Source organism: Macaca fascicularis, chromosome 20 (assembly GCF_037993035.2).
Source record: "Macaca fascicularis isolate 582-1 chromosome 20, T2T-MFA8v1.1".
NCBI classification, from domain to species: domain Eukaryota; kingdom Metazoa; phylum Chordata; class Mammalia; order Primates; family Cercopithecidae; genus Macaca; species Macaca fascicularis.
The window spans coordinates 52361745-52378575 of NC_088394.1; the positions used below are offsets into that span (position 1 = coordinate 52361745).

Here is a 16831-nt window from a genome sequence, read left to right on the forward strand (position 1 = left end):
TAACTGTGCTGACAGTATTGTGACAGGGTTATTACTATACTTTATAGATGAGCTAAGAAAGGTTAAGTTGCTTGCCCAACTGGCAGCAGAGCCATGCACTGACCCCCAGTGTGCCTGACTCCTACCTAGGCCAGGCTCTGCGAGGGGTGTTCACTTGCAATCCTGGCTCTGGCACTAACTTAGGAGGACACTGCAGGCAGGCCCCATCGCTCTCTGGGCTTCAAGCTTCCCATCGGTGGAATGGGGGACCAAGCTTCCCATAGGTGGAATGGGGGACCAGCATAACTCTTTGTGCAGGATAAGTCTCGAAGAATGTGGAGGCTGCTCTCTTTGCTCCAACCACACCAGAAGCCTTAGCTTAAAAAGAAAAAGAAAAGGTGGACTGGATGTGAGCTAGGTGTCTGCATGCAATGCCTCTCCCAGATCCTCTGCCTGTCTCTGGATTCTTGCTGCTGCCTCTCTCGTCACACTCCTTTATGACCAAGCTTCCAACCTACCCCAAGTGTAAACCATCATTTGTTTATCTGTCATCTGGTGATGGACATTTCACTTGTTTCCATTCCAGGACTCTTATGAATAATGCTGCCAGAACACTGATGTACAAGTTTTTGTGTGGACATATGTTTTCATTTCTTGCAGTAACTACCCAGCAATAGAATTGCTGGGTCACGTTGGGAGGGTATGTTAACTGCATAAGAAATTTCCAAACTACTTCCCCAAGTGGTGCTACTCTTGAAAATTCTACCAGCAACATATAAGAGTTCCTGTTGTCCTGCACACTCGCTGACATTTGGATTGCCAGCCCTTTTAATTAACTGCTCAAGTTTGTGCACAGTGGTATTTCACTGTGGTTTTAATCTGCCTTTCCGTGGTGACTAATAATATTTGGCACCTTTTAACATACTTTTGGGCCATTCGTGTATCTTCTCTTGTAAAGTAACTGTTCAAGTCTTTTATCCTTCCCTTTTATTGGGTTGTCTTCTTATTAATGAGTTTTAAGATTTTTTTTAATATCCCCAATACGAGTTCCTTGTCAGATATATGTACTGTTTCATATTCTCTCCCCGTCTGTGGCTTGCCTTTACAATTAGCATTTTTAAATGGATTGTTTAATGAATGTTGATCTATCCACCCTCCAGCTTCCACGTCTAGTCTATACCTCCCTTTCCAGCATTGGGAGCCCTTTGCTAGTTATTTCTATTTGACTGTGAGAGGTCTTCATCTGCAGATAAAGAAGTGGTAATGGCATCAGAGGTTGAACTTGTGGACTCTGGGGTCAGACAGTCCTGGGTCCAAGTCCCAGCTCCCTGGCTCACAGATGGGCAGGTACTTCTCCTGGCTCTCCTGAGCGTTGCTTTTCTGGTGTGTAATATGAGGATAATAAGTCACCTACCTCCTTGTGCTGCTGGGAAGATTAAATGAGATGATGATCTCAGGGGCCTAGCTCCTATCGAGTGCACACAAAGGCTGGGCTGTACCTGTTAGCACTCCTGTTGCTAAGGCACGCTAGCACCCCAGGCCCAGCCCATGTGAAACCACTCCGCACAAAGCAAGCCTCTTCTCCCTTCCATCTTTATATCGAAAGCACCACCTTTCTCCCAGTTATCCAAGCAGAGACCCTGGACTCCTCCTGCCCCTCCATGTCTCACTTCCTGTTGCAGAATGGTTCTTGAATCAGCCCTTCCTCTCTCTGCCCAGGCCACTGCCCTGGTGAGGCAGCCTTCCCTCTCCTTGGTGTTCGTATGGTGCTCCTCACCGAGGTGGTCTTCCTGCTTCTGCCTCCCAATCTTCCACGCTGCTTGCCGCCGACACCAATGTCAAAGGCTTCCTTTCTGAATCAGAAACCTGGCGCTCCTGGGTGGGTGTTTGGGGAGACCACAGGCAAGGCTCAGCTGTCACTGGTGTCTTCCTTGGTTATAAATAACAGGCTCTATTCTTAGCCAACCAGCAGTTAATTCTCCTCCCGTACCTTCCAGAGCCTCTATTAGGGACCTTTGGCTGTCCTTACTGGAGACAGGCCATTCCTTGGCCTTTGGCAGGACCCATTCCTTTGATACGTGATCAGAAAATTTAATTATAAAGCCAATTACTGATTTCCTGAGCTTTACAAGGGAGACAGGAAAGTTTGATTAAGTTTGAATTTGTGTTTGGCTGATTGCCAGCCAAAGCCGAATGGGCTTGTGGGAGATTTCTGTTGTTGCTGATTCTGTTCCTGTTTTGCGGCAGCGCTCTTGCGGTGGGGGCAGGCGCACTGGTGTTGTGTTGTGAGTTTTTTACCCCTCTTACTTGCTGAATGGCTATTCCTCTGTTGTGATGCATGAGATGTAAATCCCCCAAAGACCGGTTGCCAGAGCAACGGGCTGGAATTGAGCTCAGCTAAACAAAGTCCTTCAGCTTTGAAGGGAGAAGCGCTTGTTTCCCATGTGGAGTTGAGTTATAGTGGCCCTCAACAAGGCTGCATTCAAGGATGCCTGCATGAACAGGCATGCAGAGGGGGCCGCTGAGCCTGCTGGAGGATCTTCAGCGGCGTGTCTGGGCTCTAACTGCCTCTAGGACCTACCCAGGGGGACACACAGATGCTGAGGCTGAGGATCAAGGCTATTCAGGGTGCCTCTGCCCAGCTGGTCACCCTCACCCTAGAACCTGCAGGACTGGCCTTCAACCAGTGACAGCCTGCTGGGCTCCAGCTACAGCCCAGCACAGGTGGAGACTGAAAAGCGACCCTTTGTCTCTAGCCAAAGCACTTGCTTTTTCAGATACTTTATGGGAAACCAAACAGAGCCTGTGATGGGACCCAGTTGGAGCTCCCGGTCAGAATCTGAGTCGGTTCTAGAGACCCAAGTTTCTTCCCTAGCAATAAAATGAGGGAATCCTAGTTCTCTGGAAGCTGTAGCCATCCCACAACTCTTCCTACAAGGTACACATTATTCAGGAGTGATGGTGGGGTCCCACTTCAAAGCATCTCCCTCATGCCTAAAATCTCCCAGTTAGAGCCCTTTGGGTGTTAAAGGTTTTTAGGTCTCTAAGAATCCTGGTTAAAGTACTAATACCCCTGGAAGGAGAAGCATCTACCAGTAGGGATTAGCCATCAGCTAACTGAGAAAACTGCCATTTGGGAGTAGGACACGGGATTCCCTGTACCTAGGGTAGGGTCAGATAAACTCCACCTGCCTCCCAGCTTGCTTGAGGCCAGATCCAAATGTGACGTCTTGCACCAGAAACATTCATATCTCTAACATTCATATCTGGTGTGATGTACCAGAGCTCACCAAGCACTCATGCCCTGCCCTGTACCCTCATCCGCGTAGCAAGCTCATGAGCCGGCACTGCCTTGACCCCCAGTTGCAGACAAAGAAGCCAAGGCTCAGAGAGGCCAACCACCTTGCCCAGCATCACACAGCTGGGGAGTACAGAATTTGGACTCAGACCTGGGATTTCTAAATCCAAACCCAAGCCTGTTTCCTGTGCGCACAGTCACCACCCAGTGGATGCCATGGACACTGCGCGCCTGTTTTGTCTAACTGGGGTGTGTGTGTGTGTGTGTCTGTGTCTGTGTGTGTGTGTGTGTGTGTGTGTGTGTGTGTGTGTGTTTAAAAGGTGGGGATTTTTTGTTAAGTTTGAATTTCTGTTCTTTTCTTTTTTAAATGAAACTGTTATAGCTTCCTGGTGGAGTTGTAATTAGGAAATTCTGGGTTAGTCAGCTAGGCAGAATTGAAAAATAACCAGGTGGTGCTGGATGGAGTACTTTTTACCCTCCTTAGAAATTCAGGTTTTGTCAAACTGGGGAGGAGGGAGTTGTGAAGATGGAAAAATGTGTGCAGCTGGGCTGGGTCAGGGAGTGTGTATTCTCTTCTTTATGTAGAACTAGGCGATTAAAAAAATAGTTATCAGGTGGGAGTGCTGGCTCACGCCCATAATCCCAGCACTCTGGAAGGCAAAGGTGGGCGGATCACTTGAGCCCAGGAGTTTGAGATCAGCCTGGGAAACACAGCAAGACCCTGTCTCTACAAAATAAAAATAAAAAATGATCCAGCCATGGTGGTGCATGCCTGTGGTCCCAGCTACTTGGAAGACTGAGGTGGGAGGATCACTTGAGCCCAGGAGGTAGAGGCTACTGTAAGCCATGTTCACACCACTGCACTCCAGCCTGGGCAACAGGGCAAGACCCTGTCTCAAAAAATAAAATAGTTATCTTTGTGTAGGATGATCTTCTGCACGTGCAGATATGAGGCAGCCTATGAAAGATGGTGAGGAAACAGGTGAAGAGGAACCCTGGCTGGCGCCCAGGCTTTGGCAGGAAGAGGATGCGAGCCCCAGATGTGGGTTAAGGGCTCTCAAACCAGGTGCATGCAGAGACTCCATTGTCACGTCCCTTCCAGCTTGCACGTACTGATCAGCGACAGTGATGATGACAAGGGCAGTAACAACTGCCCCCATACGTGGGGCATATATGCCAGGCTCCGAGACACTCCGTCATTTCTGTGTCACTCTGACAGTCTTCATTTTAATAGTAATATGCTTATTTTAATAAGAATCCAAAACATAGCCCATCTAGCTCATGACTGCCCAGATATTAGAATGGGGCCAAAGTAGGGGTTTAACTTTTTTTAAAAATGAGTCAATTAAATGAAACATACGAATATAAGGATGGGGTATCGTGGATTGGACAGAAATTGTGAAAACTAGACAGAAAGGTCTGAAGTTTGGGAAGGCTTGCCTCATCCATATGAGCAGGTAAAATGATTAACCTCATTTTACAGATCAGGAAACCGAGGCTCAGAAAGGTTGAGTAACTTGCCTACAGTCACACAGCTGATAGATGGCAGAGCCAGCACCAAAAGACCCAGGCTTGCCTAACTCCAAAGGCACGACTTGGGGCTGCTGTCCAGATCCACATTCCTACCTTCACTCTCCAGATGAAACCCTCAGTGCTGGGTTAGCTAGCCTTCCTGGGGCTGTCCAGCCCTGGAGAGAGAAGGCTTTCTCACTCCTTTCTGAAGCATGAACAGAGGCAGATCCCACTCTGGGGAGGTAGGGCCCTGGGGCCTGCTTCCTCCAATCTGCTGCGTCTAACTCTCTCAAATAAAAGCCTTTTCAGAAAGGGCCTGGCATGAGGCTGCATGTGACTGGCAGGGCTGTGACTGCCAAGGCTTCACTGTGCTTCCTCGCCCCTGCCCCAGTGCCTCCCAGCCCGCGGCAGCCCCCACCTTCCTTTCTTCCCTGGTCTCTCTTAGCTCTTCCTTCCTTCTTTTTTTGTCTCTGAATCATTTTTTCCAATTAGCTGTTGACTGTCTGTTAAATAATTCTCTGAATGATTTCTAAAAGCCTCCTGATCACTGAAACCTCAGAGTTGGAAACACATTTATATTTATGTGGAACTGAGCTTTTAGAACATTATTAAATTTGCATGGGGAGCTAGCAGAGTAGCCACTTCCCCACAATCCAGATCATGAGGAAGCAGCATCTTCAGCAGGATGGAAATAGTTCCACAAGCCGCTCTGCCTGGTTTATTACTCTACTGGGAGAAATCAGCACAGTCTACCTGGGGCTCCGGAGGCAGCATGGACCCAAACAATGTGAGCAAATGCTGTGGCTTAGAAACCACTCAGATGCCTGTGTTTCATAATCGGCCAGCTTCCTAACCTAGGATTCTGGGGCTGCGACCTCAGAAATGAAAGGCAGATTAGGGTGTGTGTGTGTGTGTGTGCGCGTGTGCACATGTGCATGCGAGTGTGTCTGTGTCTGTGTCCAAGTGTAGCTGGATGTGTATTTCCTGGGGGTGGCTTAGTGTGTGCATGACTACATGCCTTCTGTCTCTTAAGGAGAGAGGCTGTAGCTTTCGTCCCATCTCAAAAGGGCCACCTATAATCCTAAAACATTTGCACTAATGACCCACTATGTACCAGGCGTGTAAGCTGCTAGCTGAGGCCTCTGAGCAGGATAATTCTCATAGAATTTAGAGTTGAGAAAAGGGAAACAAACAGAAAAGGCTGTAGATAGTGGTCAGGCGGTACAGAGAATTTAAATAAATGGGTGGCTTCTCTCAGTCAGAGTGGTACCAGCTGGCCCCTGACTGCAGCTCACCATGGCCAACTGTGTGACATAGTAACAGTTAACCTCTGCTGACTGGTCACCATGCTCCAGGCACTGTCTTAAGTGGCTTGTATTCATTCCTTTAATCCACATAACACCCTGAGAAGTTGGGACTATTTAAACAGATTAGAATGCTAAGGTTTTGTGAGGTCACACAGAGAGCAAGTGACAGAGTCAAGACTGAATCTGGGGTTACTCACCTCCAAATGCTTTCCTGGGTAAAATACTGGCCTCTCCAGACTTAGTTTTCTCATCTTTAAAATGAGTGAATTCCTATTTGGCGTATCCCTGACAAAAAAATAATTATGTTTTTAAAAATATAAACTTTTACACAAATCGATCTGAAAATCAGCGTCCTGCTCCCACTTGGCTCTGGTGCCCTTGATGGAGCTGAAGTCTGTCTGGGGTGGTTCCTGAGTTTTCTTAGATTCCTTCAGGACTGCCAGTTGAACCACCAATGTGTGGAGTTTTATTTAAGCCTCATTTTAAAAATCAGACCATTTGATTTGTCTCCCACTAACTTGTCAAAGTTCCAGCAAGCAGGTTTTAGTTCCAGAAGCCAGGTGCTTGCCACTGCCAGGCCCCTGAGGTGGGCGTTCTCACCAGCCCATTCCCTGCTGAGCCGCCATAGGCCCATCTCCCAGCCCAGGGCAAGGCCACATTTCCTCAGACCCCTGAGAGCTCCAAAGTCAACCTGTGTGGCCGGGGTGAATACAGGCAAGCTGATGTGGACAGTGGATACCGGTGAACAACAAAAATAACAGATAGCCATGGCAGTCAAGTAAACAGAGTTGGGCTTATGCTGACAATACAATCGATGGGGTGGGTTTGACCTTTTTTCTGTTTCAAGCCCCACCAAGAATACTAGTGGACCATGTAACATCCCTCAGTCAAAACATGGGCGTGACTTGGATTTGCTTTTGAGGGTCAAAGAGAAGCCTTACAGAAGGGGTGTGGGGGAGCCAGAAGCACAGACTCTGGGGGTCAGAAAGATCTAGACTCAAACCCCAGCTCTGTGCCCCGGACTTCCTTTTGCCTCTGCCTTGCTCTCAGTGATTTCTTCAGGGCATGAAGGGGCTGCAGGAAGGGCTTTCTCTGTTCGCCCTCTAAGCACTTACCACAGAAGCTTGGCATTTTCCCATTATTTTTATGTATATGTGCATGTGTGTGGAGGGAGATTAGGTTTTTTAAATTTTTTCGTTGCATTCTTTTGTTTTGTTTTGGTGAGTTCTTCATCAAAACCCTGACTTGTGCTTGTTTTATTGTGCTTCTCTTCCCAGTGGAACACAGCTAAATCATTCTGCCCCACGGAGTGGCTCAGTCAGAGTGCCAGATGCGGGTGATTAATAAGCTGTAGTTGCCATCATGTTGAATTGTTACTATTGTCACTCAGTGTGCTGAGCACCTGACTGCCCTAACTCATTTAGAATTCAGCCATCTGTGAGGTGCACACTGTCACCATCCCCAATTTACAGATGAAAATACTGAGACCTTATTAGGGTCTCAGTATTTGGCCTGCTCCCAAATGACTGCTTGAAGCGTTACTCCCTTGATATGGAGGTGTGGGCAGAACATCCTGGGGCTCTGAACGCCCCCGCCCAAGGGTCCTGCCTGTGGGTCATCCAGCAGCAGCACCTCTGTCCAGTCTCACACTGATGTGAACAGTCTTCTCTGATCTGCAGCTCACAATCTACTTCCAGCCCCACTGTCACCCTCTCCCCACTTGTGTGCCATGTTCAGTTCTCAGGGACCCCAGAACCAGCCCAAGCAGACTAAGGTTCCCTGGGTTCTAGAATCTTGATAGCTCAAACCACTGGCTTCTCCCTGAAGGGTTTCGACACACCCCCCCACCCACTTCCTCCCTAGCCTTTGCTTCCCAGCCAGCCCTACCTCCTTCCCAGGATCTACCAGCTAAGCCACCAGTGACCCTGGAACAGTGAGCTAGCCCCTCCTCTCTGTACCTCAGTTTCCCAGCTTGTGTGATGAGGGAGCATAGACAGCAGCAGTTCTATGGGCCCCTCCAGCTCAGACATTCTCCAGATCCCCATCATCTCTCATCTGACAACTGCAGTGGCCTCCTTGGAGTGCTCCCCGGGGGCCACTCTTCCGAGCCCCCAGCCCCATCTGGCTATACACAGCAGCCAGCATGAGCTTTTGAAACAATATTATTTCGCTCCCTGCCTTTAAAACCCTCCGGGACTTCCTACCACACATAGAATACAAGCCAAACTCCTTCCCATGGCCAACAGTACCCTACATGACTGGGGGTCACGCCCGGGCTGCCCCTCCTCAGAAGGTGCTTTGAACACAGCCAGCCTGCCAGCCCCTGGCTGCTAGGAGCTGCTGCTGTGTTGCTGATACCATCACTGTATGTACTGATTTCTCACCCAACTGGTGCCTTAACTTCATATTTAAGGCTTGCCCTGACATTTCCCTTTTCTTACATGTTCCAAATTATTAAAAACAGCTGCTTTATAATTAATTGAACGAATCACAGAAAAACACTTTTTTTTCTGTCTATAAATAATTCCACCTAAACTCTTCTGGGAGGACAAAATGCTGTGACAAGGAACCAGCACACACCTGGCACCTGCTGTCTCCTCCCCAGCCTGGACTTGAATTCATCTGAGCCATCTCTGGTTCCCTCCCCGGCCTAAAATGGGACCTCCACGCTCAGCCGACGTGGGTTCGGTGGAGAAGGGTCGCAGGAGTCCTGAGCAGCTTTTGACTGCTCGTTCTGCCTGCCTGTGGACTGCTTCCCATGATTTCACCACTGCCTTCTGTATGCCGAGCTCTGTGCCCCGTCCCATGCTGGGGTGGGGTGTGCCAGGGGAAGATATCACTCCTGCCCCAGAGGAATCAGTCTTGTTTTCCAGATGGACACTTGGAGACCCAGGCAACCAAGTGGTGTGATGTAGAGCTCAGGGTGGGGTCACAGGAGAGCCTCGTGCAAGGGGCTCTGCTGAGGCCAGCATTTTCTGTGTGGACAGACTCTGACATGGGAGAGGCTGGGAAGTACCAGAGCATGAGTTGGCATCTTGGGTGCGCAGTGACTTCACCCTCTGGAGCAGTAGGAACCCCTCGTGACTGTCAGAGTTTGCGGACTTGCACGCTTGACAAAGCATTACAAAGCGTGATGGCTGACAGCGACCTCAGAGATGATCACATCTAAAGGGTGACATGGATGTGTCTTGTGTGCTTGCTATCGTTGACCCCCAGCTCTTGTCCCCGGCAGTCACTGTGTTTCAGTCATGGCACTGAATCTGCCCTCAGAGTTCTCTCGGGATAGCCATTGCCCCAGGCAGCCACTACCAGTTGGTTGCAGTCAGCCCTTAAGTTGAAGCCAGTTTCCCACCTCTGATCTATCCAATGCGACACTCTCATTTTATAGACACTGGCAAGGGAAAGGGCACTGAAAAGCCACAGCAGAACGCCTATCTTGCACCCCAAGTTTTCTAACCTGCTACTTCATTCCTTTTTAGATCTTTCCCTACCAAGCTCTACCAAGTTCATTCACTCGGCAAATGTTTACTGAGCACCTACTGTGTGCCCAGCTTGTTGGTACATCCTGGATACAAGAGGGCGCCTGGCATTAGGAGCCCAGCATTCAGTGGAGAGACCTGTAAACACAGAACACAGAGGCTGGTGGGAGCCACACTCACTGCCACCCTCACGGGGGAGAGCAGAGACCCTGCCGCCCCAGACTTCAGGGAGCTCCCTGCATCTGCTTTTCCTGATTCTCAGGGCTTTGCCCATGGTACTGAGGGCCTGTGTTCTCTTTAATCCTTCCTGCCATCCCAGGCAGGCAGATTGCAGGTCCCTCTTCAAGCTGGTGCTCTTGAAATATTGTACATCATTTATTCAGCAGGTCCAGGAAGATGCTGTTAATGAAACTTGTTTCTTTATTGTTCAAAATAAGGGATATATTAGATGTGCTGGACTTAACATAACACTTTAACGTTGCTGGGAGCTGACTTTCATGGCCATTGTTCCTAACAAGAGAAGACTGGTGCCTCACAGCCCCTGAAAGGACAAGGGCCCATAATTACACAATTAGGCTGAAACATCAGTTTACAACTTTTTTTTTTTTTAAATGTAGGCAAACTTCACTTTTCTGCCTAGTTCCTGTTTTTTCTTCAGTTTTCATTCACAACTTTCCAAACCAGATAACTTCTTAGGAGGAATATTAGAGGGTTTGAAATTTACATAATAAACAAATGCCTCCACCCCAGAAGACAGCCCTGTACCATCCATGACTGAGTTTCAGAGTTTCACCGACCACCCACCTTGGCTGGCTGAGAGCTGGTGGCCTGGCCCATGCCTCCACATGCAGTCTGCACAGGTGGGGTTGTGTTGATACTCAGCTGAATAGGTGGGTGACAAGGAAGGACACTGTCCACCTCCACTGGAGCGCATCAGCACTCATTTCTCCAGTTGCTCTGGAAGCATCCACGACAGGTAGGGTTAGCCAGCACCTTATGCTGCTCCCCCTGTGACACTGCAGCTACCCTCATGGCTAGTATGCCCCACAGCCAGGCTCTCCTGGGTCTCCTGTTGAGGTGAGCAGAGACCTTGAGAACAGGCTCTCGGCCATTTCTCCTATTTCCTGACCCCACCTTCAGCTCACCCCGCCAGACCTTACCAGGACAAGGAGATGGTACCTGGTGCCCATCTCAACGTATAGCCTAGAGTCCATTTATTCCACGAGCAGCATCTTGTAACTGAACACAATAGTCAGTGAAGCAGATGTGGGCCCTGTCCTCACAGAGCTTACAATTCCCCTAGGCAGAGAAACAGTCATCAAGGAAACAAACCTGTCTAATTGCAATAAGTGCTGTTAAAGAAAATCATGTTAGGATGAGAAAAACTTGCTTTAGATTGGGAGGTGGGGGTGGTCAGGGAAAGCCTTATCTTGGGGGTTAAAGTGAGACTGGAAAAATAAGAAGGAGCCAATCTGGCAAAGACTCGAGTGCAGGAGGAGCCAGTGCCGAGGCCCTCTAGTGGAGAAGAGGCTGGTGTGTGTGCAAAGCCTCGAAAGGGATGGGTGGAGGGCGGGGGTGAGGCTCAGGGGAGGAAGGACCTTGACCCCACATAGACTTGTAGATAGAGTTTGGAATGATGGAGAGAGAACCCTAATTCCCAGCCCCAGGCAGAACTCCACCGTGGGGGCTGTATTCATTTCCCAGGGCCGACATAACAAAGCATAATCACAGTTCTGAAGGCTGGGAGTCTGAGATCAGGGTGCTGGCAGGGTTGGTTTCTTCTGAGGCCTCTGCTCCTTGGCTTGTAGATGGCCGTTTTCTCCCCCTGTCTTCACATGGCCTTCCCTCTCTGTAGTCTGTGTCTCAATCTCTATAAGGACTCCAGTCCTATTGGATTAGAGCCCATCTAATCATTTTAGCAGAATTACCTTTTTAAAGACCCTGTCTCTAAATACGGTCACATTCTGAGGTCCTGGGGGTTAGAACTTCAACCCATGAGTTTTGGGGGAACACAGTTCAGCTCCTAACAGGGAGCTTCCCTGCCGTCCTCTGAGATGGAGCTTGTGCATCAGCAGATTTTGAATGCTGCAGCAGGCTGAGGAGCCCAGTCCCACTGCTTGCTCCCTGTTCCCTCTTTGTTGAAAGGAATGATTGACAGGTGTTGATGGGCGTCGAAGACAAAAGGGCACCAAGCAGACTTTCTTACTGAAGGTTAGTCAGAAGCCTTCCTCGCGTGAGTTAGTGGTGTTAATGCAGGGTCCTAGAATGACCTGGAATCTTCAGCAGCCCACACTCTCGGAAATCCCCTTCATCGTTACGGCAGAATCTGCAGAGTTTAGGCAGGGAAGTGAGTTCACTGGCCAGGACACAGGAGAGCTGGCCACATTGACCCTGCCCCTTCAGGGTTTCCTCCCAACCCGTAGCAGAACCCCTTGCCAGAGAGAGGCCCAGAAAGGGTAGTGCTGAATTTAGTGGGGTGGACTTACGACCAGCCGTCACCAAGACCCCTGAGATCAGTGTTTCTTCAGCCTCCAGGGCTAACCTGCTGAGGGCCAAGGTGCCTGCATACCCACAGACCAGCCTCCAGTCACTGCCTCCACCTTGTGTTAAAGATCAAAATAACTACAAGACGGGAAATGTCCTAGAGAAACTACCTTGAAATTCAGAAAACATGAAGCCAGGCTTCATCTAATTAAGATGACATTTTAAAAAGGGGGGAGTGGGGGGAGGCTTGGGTGGCATTTTAAATTGCAAGCTGATTGTGCAGCCTCTCTAATTTTGGTTCTGAGCAAAGATTCCAACTGGACCAGAAAACAGGACTTCAAAGGCACTGCCTACTGCTGGCCAAGCAAAGGGAGTGAAAAGGGCAGCGTGGGGCCTCGGGCACAATGTGGCCGGGAACTCTGGGCAAAGGCTGGGGGCCGCGGGGGGCTGCAGTCCTTGGGAGCCTGCTGTGCCTCTGAGGAGATCAGTGGAGCCGCGCCTGGGAGGAGAGCTAATTGAGGTAGCGACTTCTCCTTGGAGAGTGTACTTTGGTCCACCCCGGCCCATCTTGGGGGCAGTCACTGGGCAGAACTCTGGCCTGGTGGTCCCAGGCGTGCCCCCACCCAAGTCTCCCCCTGGAGCTACAGAAACAGGCCTGGTTCTTATGCAAAGCGCCCAGTGCCCTCCAGGAGGTGGCTGCTCCCTTCCGGGGACTTCTTCCTGCCAGCCTCCAAGATTCACCAGGCGGAGAAGGCCAGCTCCCTCCTTCCCAGAATCCCGGGAGGGGCAGCCCCAGTCCCTTTCAGCTTGGAGGGCAGTGGATGGGCCTCCGTGTTGGTAGGGAGATACGGTGGCCAGCTGGCCTGGGAGATGAAGCATCGGCCCCCAGAGGCTCCTGCATGTCTCTCCTTTTTGTGCACCATGGCTTGTCTCACAAAGCCAGCTTCACTCAGCAGATTTTGTAGTTATTGTTATTATTACTCATTCTACTGACATGGATCTGGGCACATGCACACACCCCACGATTTAAGTGCTCCACAGTCAGAGAGCCCATTCCCCAGACCCTGGGTTCTCACAGGAGCCCTGGGAAGAGAGCATGGCAGGGAGAACACCATTTACAGTCGAGGAAACTGAGTCACAGGGAGTCACATAACTAGCCCAGATCCTCTGAGGCCACACCCTGGCACTTCCCACAAGTGTGGTGACCTTGCTGGAGTCACTGCTTCCCACTTGACATTTCCTGGTGGAGCCACCGTGGTGTGTCTTCCATTCCCTCAGGCCACTGTCTCACTCTCTCTCAGCAGAGGTCTTTCCTCAGCTCCTCCATAGGAAGGATGGTGAGATGAGCGTGAGCTAACAGATGGGAGGAGTTGAAGGAGCTGGTGGGCAAGGGACCTTGGTTCTTCCATGGTGGCCAGTGGGGAGCACGCAGGGTTCCACTGTGGCACCATTGAAAGACTCAGTGGTGGACGAGAGGGAGATTAGGAGGCCAGTCTGGAGCCGCTGCCCTCATCCATGCAGGGAGGCAGGGGTGTCCTTGCAGGGTAAGGAGAAGGGACAGATTCACACCTTCATGAGGGTAAATGACCTTGGGAATCAGCCAGCTACAGGAAAGGAGAAAGAGAAGAGTGGAGCCAACTTTGGGGTCCCCAGCCTGCATCATGGGAAGCACAGAAATGCCATTGGAATAGAGACTGTGTGTCCCCAAAGAGTGGTGTGGGCTTTCCTGGGGCACACAAATGACCTGGCAGTTTATACAGACCAACATCTTTCGTTTTAATAGTTTTATTATTTTAGTGTATATTAGAAAAATTAGCACACAAACCTCTGGTTTTGTGGATATTGTGGCCTAGGATAAGCTGGCTTTTTTTTTTTTTTTAATGAGTCCAATTTAATAACATTTTTAAAAATATTGAGTCAGCCGTGGTGGTGAGGTGCTGATAGGGCAGAAAGCTGGAGAATGAGGCAGGAAGGAATGTGATGCTGGAGCCTTGGATGGGAAACCAGGAGGGGAGTCCTACTGGGGACACATTGAGTTGAGTCTGAAAGGCCACTAACCCAGAGATTAGGTAAGGGTTATCCAGTTGTCCTCTGCACAGAGGAAAATCAGGCAGGATCTGGCTCAGGGAGAAGGTGACTCGGGAAAGCAAGAAGGGGTTTGAGGACTGAGCCCTTGGGAACATTGGCACCTAAATGTTGGGTGGCGGAAGGGGACCACAGTGGAGACAGAGGAGGGCTCACAGCGGACTGAGGTGAACCGGCACCCACAAGGCTGGGCGCCCAGAGAAGAGGAGAAGTGGGCGTGACGGAGTGGAGAGGGAGGCAGCAAGACAAAAGGAGGAGGAGGGGGAGGACAGTGGTTTGAGGGGGACGCCGGCTCAGAGGACGGGTTAGGATGGAGGGGCCAGAGACCCCCAACCCCACCTTTTCATCAGGTCAAGTCTTAACTTGGGGTGAAGGGTACAGAATTTCCTTCTGGGGGTTTCCCTGAAGTTCATGTGGCTGGATGGGGCATTAGAGGCTTGGGAGGAAGCAGTCCTGGACTTGGTTTCTATGGCTCTCTGCAGGCTCTCTCCCAGGCACGGGAGACAGCCCCCTTCCCACCTGCCTCACTGAAGCTCAAGTGCTCTTCTAGCTGCTGTAGGGACAGGCAGGCAAGGCGGGGTCCCTCTTGCTGCTTCTCAGCTCCCTTCTACGAGGACAGTGGCCACTAGGAGACCAGAAGTTACCATGACAACAAAGCTCCTTCACAGAACAGAGCCCCTGGGCCCCCTGCAACTATGTCCGGGATATTTGAGGTGATCTTCTTCTGTCAAAAAGCATGAGGCCCCAAGCTGGCTTTTAGAGATGGGGAGAGATGGTAGGAGGAGGTAGGGACAGATTCATGTTGTCAGCTCTCCCACCCAGCCAAGGAACGCGTGGATGCCCTTCCCTTCCCATAGGATGCCACACATTCTTTGGGGAGTCCACCAGTGAGCTCATTCCACCTTGAAACCAAGACCAAGGAACCAAGGGTGGGGACAAGGACAGAGAAGGGAGCAGGAGGTCTGTGGGCTTGGAAGCTTGGACTCAGTGGCATGACTAGATCACTGCTGCCTGCCTGCAAGCACTGTACATTCCCAGCCAATCAGGGTTGTTCTCAGGCCTCACAGGACCGGAAACCAAGGCCCTTCTGCTAGGAGAAGAGGCAGGTGAAGTGCGCTGCTTCCAGTCCCACCGCCCAGGGGCCAGACCCGGACCCTCTGCTCCTGCGCGTGCCGCTCTGCTCCCTGAGAGCTGAAGAATGTGCAGCAGTGCCTGCTGTGCTGGGTGCTGGGGCATTGCTCCCCAGAGTGGGGAAAGGACGTCAGTTTTAGCTGGCATGATGGATTAACATGTTGATTTTTATCTCTATATTTGTGAATTCATTTTCATGGGTATTAGAAAAAGATAAAAGCTAGCATATTAAATACATCCTTTCCCAGACATTGTTGGTACTAAATTTCCTTTTGCTTGAAATGAATTTCAGTAGAAAAAGTCTGAAGAAAAATATTAGGTCAGATGCAGTGGCTCATACCTATAATCCCAGTGCTTTGGGAGGCCAAGGCAGGAAGATCACTTGAGGCCAAGAAGACCAGCGTGGGCAACACAGTGAGACCCCATTTCTAAAAAAAAAAGAAAAAAGAAAAAAAATCAGCAGGACGTTGTGTGCTCCCGTAGTCCTAGGTAGTCACAGGAGGCTGAGACAGGAGGATTGCTTGAGCCTGGGGGGTTCAAGGTTGCAGTGAGCTATGATCTTGCCACTGCACCGCAACTTGAATAACAGAGCAAGACTCCATCTTTATAAAGAAAGGAAAGGAAAGGAAGAAGGAAGGAAGGAAGGAGAGAAAAAGAGAGAGAAAGAGAAAGAAAGAAGGAAAGAAGGAAAGAAAAGAGAAAGAAAAAAAATATTAAGTAAATTAAAGTACAGGTCATATACAAACACAGCAAAAATTTAATGATCATTTATTGAGCACCTATTATGTGCCTGCAGTGTTCTGTGGATACAGTGGTGAACAAAAATTATGTGAGTAACTGAGGCTTGAGAGATGCTGCTGTGGAACATGACTTTTACCCTTTTTTTTTTTTTTTTTTTTTTTGAGACGGAGTCTCGCTCTGTCGCCCAGGCTGGAGTGCAGTGGCCGGATCTCAGCTCACTGCAAGCTCCGCCTCCCGGGTTTACGCCATTCTCCCGCCTCAGCCTCCCGAATAGCTGGGACTACAGGCGCCCGCCACCTCGCCCGGCTAGTTTTTTGTATTTTTTTGGTAGAGACGGGGTTTCACTGTGTTAGCCAGGATGGTCTTGATCTCCTGACCTCGTGATCCGCTTGTCTCGGCCTCCCAAAGTGCTGGGATTACAGGCGTGAGCCACCGCGCCCAGCCGACTTTTACCCTTTTTAGGGCGAGTATTGGCACAGCACAGATCTCTGAGACTCCAGAAAACTCATCTATGCTCTTTCACCAGCTTACAGCCTTATTGAGAGGGCACTCTATTGCTCACTAAAGCATTAGAAGAGGGACCGTACTCAGTAATCCACAATGTAGGATAAACAGAGGTCAGATGTCAAATAGAGAACAAAAGCCAGGAGAGGAAGGACAATGGCAGAATGTGTTAGTAAGAGTGCCCCTAGCTGCTATAACAAATACACCCAAAATGTTTCATGGTTCAGATGCAATAGGTTATTTCTTGCTCATCTACTAGTCTGGGGCAGGTGTTCTTGGTGGGTGGGTGGCTCTCCTCCACACAGTGACTC

At 49.9% G+C, this 16831-nt stretch overlaps 1 protein-coding gene and 1 long non-coding RNA gene across 3 annotated transcripts in view; one reads left to right on the plus strand and one right to left on the minus strand.

Annotated features, from left to right (window-relative positions):
* Positions 1-16831, plus strand: part of GNAO1 (G protein subunit alpha o1) — a 167034-nt gene that overhangs the window by 103111 nt on the left and 47092 nt on the right. The gene's annotated exons all lie outside the window — the stretch shown is intronic.
* On the minus strand, positions 9973-10504 carry LOC135968872 (uncharacterized). The gene is made up of 2 exons (XR_010583882.1): positions 10380-10504; positions 9973-10116 (listed from the first exon to the last, which is right to left on the minus strand). It is a non-coding gene; the product is annotated as an uncharacterized lncRNA (long non-coding RNA).